Source organism: Vulpes lagopus, chromosome X (genome assembly GCF_018345385.1).
Source record: "Vulpes lagopus strain Blue_001 chromosome X, ASM1834538v1, whole genome shotgun sequence".
Lineage (NCBI taxonomy): Eukaryota > Metazoa > Chordata > Mammalia > Carnivora > Canidae > Vulpes > Vulpes lagopus.
The window spans coordinates 94,316,881-94,330,929 of record NC_054848.1 but is presented as its reverse complement, the minus strand read 5'-3'; the positions used below and the strand labels follow the sequence as shown (position 1 = coordinate 94,330,929).

The following is a 14,049-nucleotide window of genomic DNA, read 5'->3' as shown; positions in this document are numbered from 1 at the left end:
CAAGACCCAGATGCTTAACTGACTGAGCAACCCAGGCTCCCCTGATTTTTTTTTACTTAGAATTTTTAACTTTTTATGTAGTCACATTTATCAGTCTTTTCCTTTATGATTTTTTCTTTCATATTTAAGTATTTCCCTTCTTCCATGAGCAGATAAATATTTACCCATATTTTCTTATAGTCATTTAATGTTTAAACATTTTTTAATGTTACTTATTTATTTGGTTTTATTTATTTATCGGAGGAGGGTAGAGAGAGAGGGAGAGATAATCTCAAGTAGACTCATCACTGAACTTGAAGCCTGTTGAGGGGTTTGATCCCACAACCCTGAGATCGTGACCCCAGCCAAAACCAAGAGTCAGATTCTCAACCGACTGAACCACCTAGGTGTTCCTTTAATTTAATTTAAGTCATGATATAGTTCAAACATAAGTAAAGTATATGAATTTAATATAACAAGTACCCATTAATCAAACTCACAGATTTAACAGATGTTAACATTTTACCACATTTACCTAAGTTTTTGTTCATAAATAAATAGTTACGGCTATAGCCAAAGACTAACCTCCATCCCTTTTCCTTCCCTGCCTCTGCTGAAATTTGTATATGTAATTTACTTGCACTTTGTATATTTTCTACATATGTTTACAACCATACACATTATGAAGTGTTTATTTGTGAATTTTAGAATTTTTACCTAAATAGAATCCTTTTTCAACTGACTTTTGTCATTCAAAATTATACTTTCAGGATTTACCCAGATAGATGCCTGTGTCTCTAGGTCACATATTTTCACTAATTTGTCACATATAATTGTATAAATTTGGAGTTCTCTTTGTGAATTGCCTATTCATATCACTTGTCCACTTTTTATTGCATTGTTGGATTTTTTTGAGTTATGAATTGTTGAGATTTTTTATTCTTGACCCAAATCCTTTGAGTATTATATATTTAGTAAAAATCTGTTCCAAATCTGTGACTATCCTTTCAAGTTTGTGACACTTTATGATACACACAAGTTTTTAATTTTAATGTAGCATATATATCAAATATTGCCTTTATGGCTTGTATTATTTTATGTTTTGTTAAAAAATCATATCCTAATTCAATGATGTGAAAATATTTTCCATGCTCTAAAAATTTTTAAGTTTGTATTGTCAAATTTAAGCATTTGAATCACATAGAATTACTTTTCTATGTGATGTGGGCTAGGGTTTTCATGGTCTTTTTCCAAATAAATAGCAAATTATCACATTACTATTTATTGAATAGTACATTCTGTGCACACAGGGTTGTCATGCTATCTCTATCTTATATCAAGTTGCCATGTAAATATCAGTCTTTTTCTAGGTGCTCTATTCTGTTCAATTGTTTTATTTGTTTTTCCCCAATTCAAAAACCACTGTGTTAATTACTTATAGCTTTTTAAAAAGATTTTTTACTTATTTATTAGAGAGAGACAGAGACAGAGACAGAGGGAGAAGCAGGCTCCATGCAGGGAGCTTGATGTGGGACTCGATCCCCGGTCTCCAGGATCACACCCCAGGCTGAAGGCAGCGCTAAACCGCTAAGCCACCAGGGCTGCCCAATTACTTATAGCTTTATGATGAATCATGATACCTGGTAGGGAAAATTCTCCTTTTTTAAAACCATTCTTTGACACTCTCTTGATTCCTTTTAGGTCTTTGTTGTCTCCAAATGAATTTCAGGGTCAGTTTGTCCATTTCTATGAAATCCCCTTTTAGAATTTAAATTGGAATTCCCTTGAAGTTATTGATTAACTTGGAAACAACTGTGACGTTTAAAATATTTTCTCCCTATCTCCAAGCATGGTACAACTCTCTATATTGGTCTTCTCTTACAACATTGGCATCTATGAATGATCGCAGTTGTGATTACTCATATTCAATTGTGATTTATTTTCCTTGTCTCTTTGCCCCAGCTAAGATCTCCAGTATATGCTTAATAAAAGCAACAGTATGTCATTCTTGTCACTTTCTCAATTTTAAAAGGAATATTGCATCTTGAATATTTTCCCAGTAAGTAACATGTCTGCTGTTTGGGGGTTGATAGCTCTTATCAGGTTAAGGAAGATCCCATATACTTCTAGTTTGCTAAAAGTTATTTCACTCGAGTGGATTTTCTATTTTCTCTAAAAAAATCTGTATCCATATTATGATAAGACTTCCCCCTTAATCTGTTAAAATTATGATTTTTAGTAATATTTTAATGTTAAAAGATCTTTGCATCACTTCTTGTCCTTTTGGCTAAGATCAAGTCTAGTGTCTGTTATCAGTTTAAAAGATCTTTGCACTCCTAGGTTAAGCCACACATTGTCATCATGTGTATTTTTTAAAGATTTATTTACTTATTTTAGAGAGAGAGCATGCATGGGGTGAAGAGGGGCGAGGGGAGACAGAGAGAGAGAATCTCAAGCAGACTCCTTGCTGAGCTCAGAGCCCATCGTGGGCCTTGGTCTCATGACCCTGAGACCATGACTTGAGCTGAAATCAAGTCAGATGCTTAACCAACTGAGCTACCCAGGCACCCCCATCATGTGTTTTTAATGCATGTTTGATTTAGTTTTATACTATTTTCTTTAGAATTTTTGCTTCTCTGTATAAAAGAGATTGGTCTATGATTTTTTTCTTGTATTGTCCAAGTTGGGACTTTGTATCAAGTTTGTATTTGCCTCAAAAGGTGATTTGGCTAGCTTTACCTATTTATTATTTTGTTCACTAGTTCAGCGATTCCCAGATGCACATTTAGATTGCTTGGGGAGTTTTTGGTTTTTGGTTTTTGTTTGTATATAAAATTATGTTCAGGATTTTTTTTTGGCCTATACCAAATAAATCAGAATCTCTGGCGATGGATCCAGGCATCATTATTTTAAAATGCTTCCCAGGTGACTATAATGTGAAACCAGGTTTGAGAACCACTGCTCAGGAACAATTTCTATATGATAGAACTCATCTATTCTTCAAGGGTGTAAGAAAGAAGATATTTGTTCTGTGAAATTTAGGTAGAATTTGTCTGTGAAATTGTCTGGCCTGCTGATTTTGTATGTAGATTATAAAATGTTTATTCAGTTTCTTTATTGGTTATATAGATATATTCAAGTTTTTCCTGTTATTTAAGTCAATTTTAGTAATTATTTCTTAGAAAATTCATTTTTATTTTTGCACATTTATTGGCATAAAGTTGGTCATGATATTTCCATGTGAATTTTTAGTCTCCACTGTATCTCTAATTATATCCCTGCTTTCCATTCCTTATATTTTTAACATGTTTTTCTTTCTTTTTTTTATAAACCTTCACTATGTAGTTTCCATATTTTACTAGTCTTTCCAAAAGACAAGCCTTTGGTTTATTGGTTTATTTTCTATCTGATTTATTTCCTCTGTATTCTGATTTTAGTTTTTCTATTTTCCTTAGGTTTACTCTTCATTTTCTAACTTTTTGAAATTTTAAATAATATTTTCTAAAGCTTACTTATCAGGCTATAAATTTATTAGTTATGTACTGCTATATCTGTATCCCTTGAGTTATGATTCACAGTGCTTTCATTGTTTTTCAATTTTAATTTTTTTCAAATTTCCATTATATTTTTCTTTGAACTATTCGTATATATGTATAGTTATATACATATAGTATATGTATGCAGTGCATAGGTTGCTTACTATTCATATATGTGTGAATTCATGAATCTCTATGCATATAGGCATTCAAATTATAGATGTTAGTAGTCCCTCTCTCCTTTTTTTTTAATGCTTTCTATGGGTATTGCATTATGGTCATACAAACTATTCTGAGTGATATCTGCTTTTTTGTTTGAGTTTTTCATTTTGTCTTTTGGCATTTATAGAGATGAGATTCAATCTAGTCATATTCACTGTTCATACATTACCAATAAACTTGAAAAGACTATTTTCTGATTGCTTTGTGTGAGGTATTATATATGTCAGTTAGACCAAATTCTTGTTAATTGTTAGTTCAATTTTTGGTAGCATAATTATTTTTGTCTCCTTGATCTATCAGTTATTGAGAGAAGAATATTAAAATTTCAATTATAATTGTGGATTTCTCAATTTTTCTTTCTAATTCCATCATTTTTTTTTTCATATTTGTTTGAGACTATGTTTTTAGGTTCATAGGAATTTAGGAATTTAGGAATTTAAAGATTATATCTTCTAGTGAATTGCTCACTTTATTATTATATAACTAATCCTTTTTATGCTGTATAATGCTGTTTACTATTTTGTAAGTTTTTATTTTAATTCCAGTTAATTAACATACAATGTTATATTCGTTTCAGATGTACAGTTTAGTGATTCAACAATTCCATGCATCACCCAGTGTTCATCACAAGTGTACTCCTTAATCCCCATTACCTATTTAATCCAACTCCCCACTCCCTTCCCCTCTGGTAACCATCAGTTCTCTATAATTAAGAGTCTGTTTCTTAATTTGTCTCTCTCTTTTTCACTTTGCTCATTTTTTTGCTTCTTAAATTCTACACATGAGTGAAATCATATGGTGTTTGTCTGTCTGGCTTATTTTGCCTAGTATTGTACTCCCTAGCTCCTGCATATAATTGTAAATGGCAAGACATCATTCTTCATTGTGGCTGAATTATATATATATTATATATATATATATATATAATATAGAGAATATATAAGAAATATAGAGAATATAAAGAATAATTTTTATTCTTTATAAAAATATAAAAATATATTTATATATTTTCTATAAATATATATTTATAGAAAATATAGAAAATATAAAGAATAAATATATATAAATATGTATATATATAAATTTCTTCTTTATCCTTTCATCAGTTAATGGAGACATGGGCTGCTCTCATATCTTGGCTATTGTAAATAATGCTGCTATAAATATAGGGGTGCATGTATCCCTTTGAATTAGTGTTTTTGTATTTTTTGAGTAAAAACCCAGTAGTGTGATTTCTGGATCAAGGGTAGTTTTATTTTTAACTTTTTGAGGAACCTCCATACTATTTTCCAGCATGGCTGCACCAATTTGCAACCCTGAACAACAATGCACAACTGTTCCTTTTTCTCAACATCCTTGCCAATACTTGTTGTTTCTTGTGTTGTTGATTTTAGTCATTCTAACAGGTGTGAGGCGATATCTCATTGTAGGTTTTTTTTTTTTTAATTTTTATTTTATTATTTATGATAGTCACAGAGAGAGAGAGAGGCAGAGACACAGGCAGAGGGAGAAGCAGGCTCCATGCACCGGGAGCCTGACGTGGGATTTGATCCCGGGTTTCCAGGATTGCGCCCTGGGCCAAAGGCAGGTGCCAAACCGCTGTGCCACCCAGGGATCCCTCATTGTAGTTTTTATTTACATGTCCCTAATGGTAAGTATAATGAACGTTTTTTCATGTATCTGTTGGTCAACTAGACGTCTTCTTTGGAAAAACGTCTATGTCTTCTGACCATTTTTAATTGGATTATATGTTATTTGGGTGTTGAGTTTTATAAATTCTTTATATATTTTGTATACTAGCCCTTTATCAGATATGACATTTGCAAAGATCTTCACCCAACCCATAGGTTGCTAACTAGCTTTGTTGATTGTTTACTTCACTGTGCAGAAGACTTTCAATTTGATGTAATCCCAATAGTTTATTTTTGCTTTTGTTTCCCCTGCCTCAGGAGACATATCTAGAAAGATGTTGCTATGGTCAATGTCAGAGAAATTACTGCCTGTCCTCTCTTCTAGGATTTTTTATGTTTTCAGGTCTCATATTTAGGTCTTAAATCCATGTTCAATTTATTTTTGTGTATGGTATGAGAAACTGGTCCGGTTTCATTCTTTTGCATGCTGCTGTCCAGTTTTCCCAACACCATTTGTTGAAGAGACTGTCTTTTTTCCATTGGTTATTCTTTCCTGCTTTGTCAAAGCTTAATTGAGCACATAATTGAGTGTTTATTTCTTGATTTTCTATTCTGTTCTATTGATCTGTATCTATTTTTGTGCCAGTACCATGCTGTTTTGATTACTATAGCTTTGTAATATAACTTAAAGTCCACAGTTGTGATGCCTCCAACTTAGCTTTTTCTTTTTCAAGATTGTTTTGGCTATTTGGGGTCTTTTGTAGCTCCATACAAATTATAGGATAATTTTTTCTAGTTCTGTGAAAAATTCTGTTGGTATTTTGATAGAGATTGCATTATATGTGCAGATTGCCTTGAGTAGTATAAACATTTGAACAGTATTTGTTCTTCCAGTCCATGAGCATGGAATGTCTTTCCATTTCTTTGTTTCATCTTAAATTTCTTTCAACAGTGCTTTATAACTTTCAGAATACAGGTCTTTTACCTCTTTGGTTAGGTTTATTCCTAGATATCTTATTATTTTTGGTGCAATTGTAAATGGGATTGTTTTCTTAATTTCTCTTTCTGCTGCTTCATTATTGGTGTACAGAGATGCAATAGATTTCTGTACATCAATTTTCTACACTGTGACTTTCTAGAACTGAATTAATCAGTTATAGAAGTTTTTTGGTGGAATTTTTCAGATTTTCTATATAGAGTACCATGTCATCCACAAATAGTGAAAGTTTGACTTCTTCCTTACCAATTCGGAAGCCTTCTATTTCTTTCTGTCGTCTGATTGCTATGGCTAGCATTTCCAGCACTACGTTGAATAGAAGTGGTGAGAGTGGACATCTTTGTCTTATTCCAAACCTTAGAAGAAAAGCTTTCATTTTTCCCCCCATTGAGGATGATGGTAACTGTGGGTTTTTCATATATGGCCTTTATCATGTTGAGGTATGCTCCCTCCAAACCTACTTTGTTGAAGGTTTTTATCATGAATGTATATTTTACTTTGTCAAATGCTTTTTCTATGTTTATTGAAATGATTATATGGTTCTTATCCTTTCTCTTATTGATGTGATGTATCACATCGATTGATTTGGGAATATAGAATCACCCTTGCAGCCCAGAAATAAATCCCACTTAATCATGGTGACTGATTTTTTAAAAATATATTGTTGAATTAGGTGTGCTAGTATTTTGTTGAGGATTCTTGCATCCTTGTTCATCAGGAATATTGGCCTGTAGCTCTCTTTTTTAGTGGTGTCTTTTTCCGGTTTTGGTATCTGAATGATGTGGGACTCAAAGAATGAATTTGGAAGTTTTCCTTCCTTTTTTATTTTTTGAAATAGTTTGAGGAGAATAGGCATTAATTCTTCTTTAAATGTTTGGTAGAACTTGCCTGTGAAGCCATATGGTTCTGGACTTTGATTTCTTGGGAGCTTTTCAATTACTGATACAGTTTCTTTGCTAGTTAACAGTCTGTTCAAATTTTCTATTTCTTCCTCTTTCACTTTTGCTAATATATATTTTTTTTTCTGGGAATTTATCCATTTATTCTAGGTTTTCCAATTTGTTGGCATATAGTTTTTCATAACATTTTCTCATAATCCTTTTTATTTCTGTGGTGTTTGTTGTTATTTTTACTCTCTCATTTGTGACTTTATTTAATTCTTTCTCTTTTTCTTGATAAATCTGGCTAAAAGTTTATCAATTTTATTGATTTTTTTTTTTCAAAGAACCAGCTCCTGGTTTCATTGTTCTATTCTATTGCTTTTTAGTTTCTATATTGTTTATTTCTGCTCTAATCTTTAATATTTATTTCTTTCAGATTATTTTAGGTTTTATTTGTTGTTCTTTTACTAGTGCCTTTAGGTGTAAGGTTATACCTTACTGCTTACTTGCTTCTTGAAGTAGAGTTGTATTGCTATTCATTTTCCTTTCATAACCACTTTTGCTGCTTCCCAAAGGTTTTGGGTGATTATGTTTTCACTTACACTTGTTTCCATGTACTTTTTTATTTCTTTTATTTCCTGGTTGACTCATTCATTGTTTAGTAGCATGTTATTTAACCTCCATGTATTTGTGCTCTTTCCAGGTTTTATCTTGTGGCTAACTTGTAGTTCCATAGTGTTGTAGTTATAAAAGATACATGATATGACTTTGGTATTCCTGAATTTGTTGAGGATGGTTTTGTGGGCTAATATGTGACCCGTTCTGGAGAGAGTTCTCCATGCATAGGAAAACAATATGTATTCTGCTGTCTTACGATGGAATGTTCTGGATATATTTGTTAAATCCATTTATCCCAGTGTGTCACTCAAAGCCACTGTTTTCTTGTTGATTTTCTGTTTGAATGATGTGTCCATTGATGTAAGTGGGGTGCTAAAGTCCCCTACTATTATTGCATTATTATAAATTAGTTCCTTTATGTTTGTTATTAACTGTTTTATATATTTGGGTGCTCCCATCTTGGGTGCATAAACATTTACAATTGTTTTATCTTCTTGTTGGATTGTCCCCTTTATTTATTTATTTTCACAAGGCAAAAATGTTTATTAACTTTTGTGTTGCACAAGTGTAAAAACTACATAATCTGGATTGACTTTAAGTAACAATAATTTAAAAGATAGACAGCCTCTATTAGAGAAATTTTTAAATTGACTATTTGACAATTTATACAATAAATGAAGAAAACTGACAATAGAACAGGTCAGTGATCAGCCAACACAACACAACATGTTAACAAATGTGGCCAAAGGATCAGTGCATATTATCCACCACCCTCCATGTAACATCCTGGTTGGATTTTGGAGGTTCAGGGGGAAGGAGAAGGCAGTGGTAACACAAAAGCAAGTTGATTGAAACTAGTCCTATTAAGTATATTATTTTATACTTCATTCTAAAACTACTATGTGAATAGGACATGTATTTATATAGCTCACGAAACTAGTTTTCAACTGAAGGTCAGGAATCCAAAAAAGTAATGCTCAGATTAAGGCAAACGCTGGAAGTCACTGCACTGAAAGCTATCTGCTTCGGTCATGAACTGCACTACTGGGCAATTATTTCAAAATATGAACCACACATATAAAAGAACAGGTACAGTAAAAGAAAAATCTTCTAATTTAAAAAAAATGTAGTAAACATAAGAGGATTAGGTCAAGAGTACCTACTTACAAATTAAACCAAACTGGAATAAATGCTCAACTTTTTGGGGAGCCAACTTCAGTTCTGGTTGTGCCTCTTAATTGGAGCAAGATCCTAAGTAGGTCATTTCATGCAAGGATGATTTAAAAATCAATTTACAATATTATCTCAGATCCCATGGCTAAGGATCTAAGGATCTTTTGTAAGAACTCAAAGTTGGGGAAAATAGGATCTGAAAAATAAAAAGATGTTGCTTCTCACACACCCCCAGGTGCCAGCAGACAGCCTGCATCACACTTCAAGCTCCAATGATTTAAATTAGAAGCTCCTTTCCCCTCTCTCTTATTCCACAATACTCAACCTGGCCTACAAAATATAAAACACAACTTCTTTGTCTTCTTTGTGGCACCAACTGGCTAATACGTAGGTATGTGCAGGACTGACTCTAAAGTTGATTAAGGAGCACATCAATTCATTATAGAAAATTAAAAAATGGAAATAACATGCTTGATTTGCAAAGGTTTGACCGACTTTGGTCACCTAGTAAATTCTGTACTGGCTCCCATTATTGGTCAAAAGAATGCTTTGAGAAAAAAAAAAAGAATGCTTTGCATTTGGGCTAGAAACCAAATTAGGTTAAATCAGGCTTTTATTTCAACAGTACAAACTATGTTTATTTGTGTGTAAAGTGCCAGTTGTATATACAAAGCAGTAAGCAAACTTTAAAATCTGTTTTGAAGCACTGAGACTGACACCTCCCAAGGGCCTTATAGTAACTGACTGGATCAGACTCATTCCAGAGTCCCCACACTTTGAGACCAAACTGCCTCTAAGAGACATGGTGAAGTCATGGACAGCCAGCCTGTCTGAAAAAGCCAAACATGGCCAAGATCTTTCCTGCAAATTTGAATAGCTTTAGTCCATCCTTTTCTCTAGGTGAGATGACTAGCATCACCAATCAACAGGCTTGCTTATGAGGTAGCTACACAGTTTTAACAATACTATTCATGAACATTATTGATAATTCATGGTGTAACTGGTTTGATACACTTCAAGTAGCTGATTTTTTTATGGAAAAGGAAAAAAATCAGCAAAATAAGAGAATAAGAGCACATTCATTCACTTAGAAGTCAGCATCCAAGGTAAAAGAATTCTCTGTTGGACTTGACATCACTCTCATCCTGATACTTGCCTATTCTCCTCTCAAAGAAGTCTTTCCTTCCAGTGAAATATTCTCCATAAAGTCAAATGGATTTTCTGCTCTGAAAACCTTGCTAAAACCAAGCTCCAGCATAAGTTGGTCTGCCACAAATTCAATATACTGCTTCCTTAAAGTGCAATTCATCCCAATGAGCTTTACTGGCAAGGTCTCCATGAGGAATTCCTGTTCAATCATAATGGCATTGATAATTATTTCCTTCATTCTCTGCTCTGAAGGTTTGTGGACCAGGTCTTTGAACATCAGGCAGTCAAAGTCACAGTGTAAACCCTTAGCTCTGCTAATAAGTTCATTGGAAAACTGCTTCCATGGCAGCAAAGGCTATAATCCATTCTCCATAGGTGGCCTCTTTGTCCCCAATCCAATGCAAGGTCCGATCTGCCTTCTTCTTTATACAAACATTGTCTCAATGGATTTGAAGAGAAATTCCCTTTCTTTAGAATCTTTAATATAAGTGACAATGAGGAGGCTATACATCTCAGAATTGATGTTTTCCATGACAATTTGGAAGCCATAGAAACAGAGGGCTTCTATAATCTGAGCTTCTTGGATAAACCACTCCACCAAGTTATCATTTTACTATGCCATCACTTGCCACAAAGAAAGCCAAAATATGGGGTATAAAATATCTCTCCTTAGGCTTCGGGGATTCCCAATGCTGAATGTCCTTGGAAAGATCCACCTCTTCAGCTGTCCAAAAGGGAGCCTCAGCTTTCTTATGCATCTGCCAAATACCATGGTACTCGATAAGGAGGATGACAACGTGATGAGGGTTTTCTCTGAGTAGTGACTCATTCTCCATGCTAGGGGCAAATACCTCAGTTTTTGCTTGGCGGGTTGCTGGAAGATCCTCCTAGCGGTCCTACTGGCCAGCAGTCTGTCCTGCTGAGGGCAAGGGACGTGTTCTCCTTGTCTGCCAGGCTGAGCCCCTTGAGGGGTGAGAGCTGGAGCTGCTGCTGCTGCGGGGCCACAATTGTGGGAAGCAGTAGGCAGATGGAGACGGTGGTTGCATAGAGGAGGCAGGGCAGGTTGAGACATCATACAGGTCCTAGATTGTCCCTTTTATTATTACAGAGTGTCCTTCTTTGTGTCTTGTTACAGTCTTTGTTTTAAGGTCTATTTCGTTCAATATAAATACTGCTACTCCAGCTTTCTTTTGACATCCATCCCTTCATTTTCAATCTGCAGGTATCTTTAGGTCTGAGATGAATCTCTTGTAGGCAGCATACAGATAGGTTTTTTTTTTTAATCCATTCTGTTGCCCTGTGTTTTTAGATCAAAGCATTTAGCCCCTTGACATTCAAAATAATTATTGATAGATATGTATTTATTTTCATTTTGTTTTTTTGTGATTGTTTCTGAAGATTATCTCTGCTCTTTTCTTGCATTTCTCTCTTTCATGGTTTGCTCCTTTTCTTTAATGATATATTTGGAGTTTTTTCTCTTTATTCTTTGTATATATATTAGTGGTTTTTAATATATGATTACCATTAAGTTTGTGTATAACCTTTTCTGTATATAGCAGTCTATGTTAAGCTGATGGTCATTTTTGTTTGAACCCATTCTTCTCTCCTTCCCACATTTTAGGTCTACATTGTCATATTTGACATCCTTTTATGTTGTGAGTTCCTTAACTGATTTTTTACAGATATTCCTTTTTCCTGATTTTATGTTTCCTACCTTCATACTGTCACTTTTGGTCTCTTCCTTCAATTCAAAGAGTCTCCTCTAACATTTCTTGCAGGGCTGATTTAGTAGTCATGAACTCCTTTAGTTTTTGTTTGTATGGTAAACTCCTTATCCCTTCTTCTATTCTGAATGACAGCCTTGCTGGATAGAATATTCTTGGCTGCAGATTTTTCCCATTCAGCACTTTGAATATATCAAGCCACTTTCTTCTGGCTTCCCAAGTTTCTGTTGAAAAATCTGCTAGCCTTATGGGTTTTCTCTTGTAAGTTATAGACTTCTTTTATCTTACTGCTTTTAAGATTTTTTCTTTATCATTATATTTTGCAAATTTAAATATAATACATCTTGGTGTTATCTACTTTTGATTTTGATGGGAGTTCTCTGTGCAGCTAGGTGTTTGTTTCCTTCCCCAGATCAAAGGCATTTTCAGCTTTTACTTCTTCAAATAAATATCCTGCTCCTTCTTGTCTCTTCTTCTTCTGGGACTCCTATTATATGAATGTTATTACATTTGATGGAGTCACTGAGCTCCTTAAGTATTATTATTCTGTGAAATTAGTTTTTCTCTCTTTTCTCAGCTTGATTACTTTCCATTACTCTGTCTTCTAGGCCACTGATTTGTTCTGCTTCTTCCAGCTTGCTATTCATTCCATCAAGCTTTTTCTTACTTTCTTTATTGAGCCCTTTATCTCTGCTATGTTATTCTTTATCTTTGTGTTAAGAGCATCACTCATGTCTTCTACTCTTTTCTCAAGTCTAGTGAATACCCTTATGATCATTGCTTTAAATTCTCTATCAGGTATGTTACTTATATCCATTTTTCTTAACTCTCTGGCTATGGCCCTGTCCTTTTCTGTCATTTGGGATCCATTTTTTTCTCCTCATTTTGTCAGCCTTTCTGTGTATTTAGAACGTTAGCTATGTCTTCTGCTCTTGAAAGTAATGACTTTATGAAGAGGAGGTCCTGGAGTGACCTAGTATGCAATGTCCCCTGTTCACCAGAACCTGGCACTTCAGGAGAATGTCCTATGTGTGTTCCATAGGCCCAACTATGGTATCTGAGTCACCTTTGCTTTCAGTATAGTCGTCTTCACTGACTCTCTGCCTGTTGTGGGCTATGCTTGTTCTCTGTGGGTTCATAGAACCCAGGTAGGCCATCTATGAGTTTGCATGCCCACCAGGGAACTTGGGAGTAGAGCAACAGTGTTAGCACAATTTGTGCTGGGCCACTAGTTCCTATACCAGATCCTTGAAAGTGCTACAGTATCTAGGGGTCTGCACAGGGGTCGCTGGGGGCATGAGGCTGGGCCTGGTGTGTGGTGGCGGCTGGGTAGGATATGAGCAAGGCTTTAACAGGATTTGTCCTGAGCCCAGGGTTGAGCCTAACAGACTTTGAGTGGTGAATTCTCAGAAATTTGGCCTGGTGCACTGCTAGTGGGTTAGGTAGCAAGTGTCTGTGCAGAGCTGCCTCCTGCAGGTGGCTCTGTGTTTATGCTGGGGAGCGGGGGAGGAAAATGGCAACTGACAGCTCCCTTATTTTCAAAGTGCTTCAGTATGCTCCGAAATCAGTATGAACAGCTCTCTTTCCCGTTTGCCCCCAGTGTTGTGTAAATTGCCCTTTTAATGTTGCTTCTGTGTGCAGACTGCATCTTTAGGGTAGTGATCCAGCTATCACTCATCCCCCTGCCTCACTCAGTGCTGAGTCAATTGATTTTTAAAAGCTCTAGGCTCCAAGTACCACTGGTGTTACAAACTCATGGAATTCAGCCATTCTGGTTTTTAAAGCCAAACTTTGTAGGAATAAGTCTTCCCTGTGTGAGGATCCGGATATGAAGGCTCATTTCTCTGCCTTCTGTGCATGCAGCTCTCTGCCTCCTGTGGGCAACCTTCCTCTACCTTTCTGACCTCTCTAACTTTTTGGATATAGCTTCTTCTCTATATTTAGTTGTGGAATTTGTTTTGCTAGTCTTTGGATTGCTCTCCAGTTTGTTGACTTGGATGTGGATGATATCTAGTTGTAAATGTGAATGGAGTGAGCTCATGGTCCTCCTATTCCATCATCTTCCCAAGCCCCTCCAATGCTGTTTGCTTTAAAGTTAACTTTTCTGATATATACATAGGTGACCCACCTTCGATTTTG

The 14,049-nt window shown here is 35.0% G+C and overlaps 1 pseudogene; it reads right to left on the bottom strand.

Annotated features, from left to right (window-relative positions):
* Window positions 1-10,124: 10,124 nt before the first annotated feature.
* On the bottom strand, window positions 10,125-13,208 carry LOC121482648 (annotated as a pseudogene).
* Window positions 13,209-14,049: the final 841 nt, after the last annotated feature.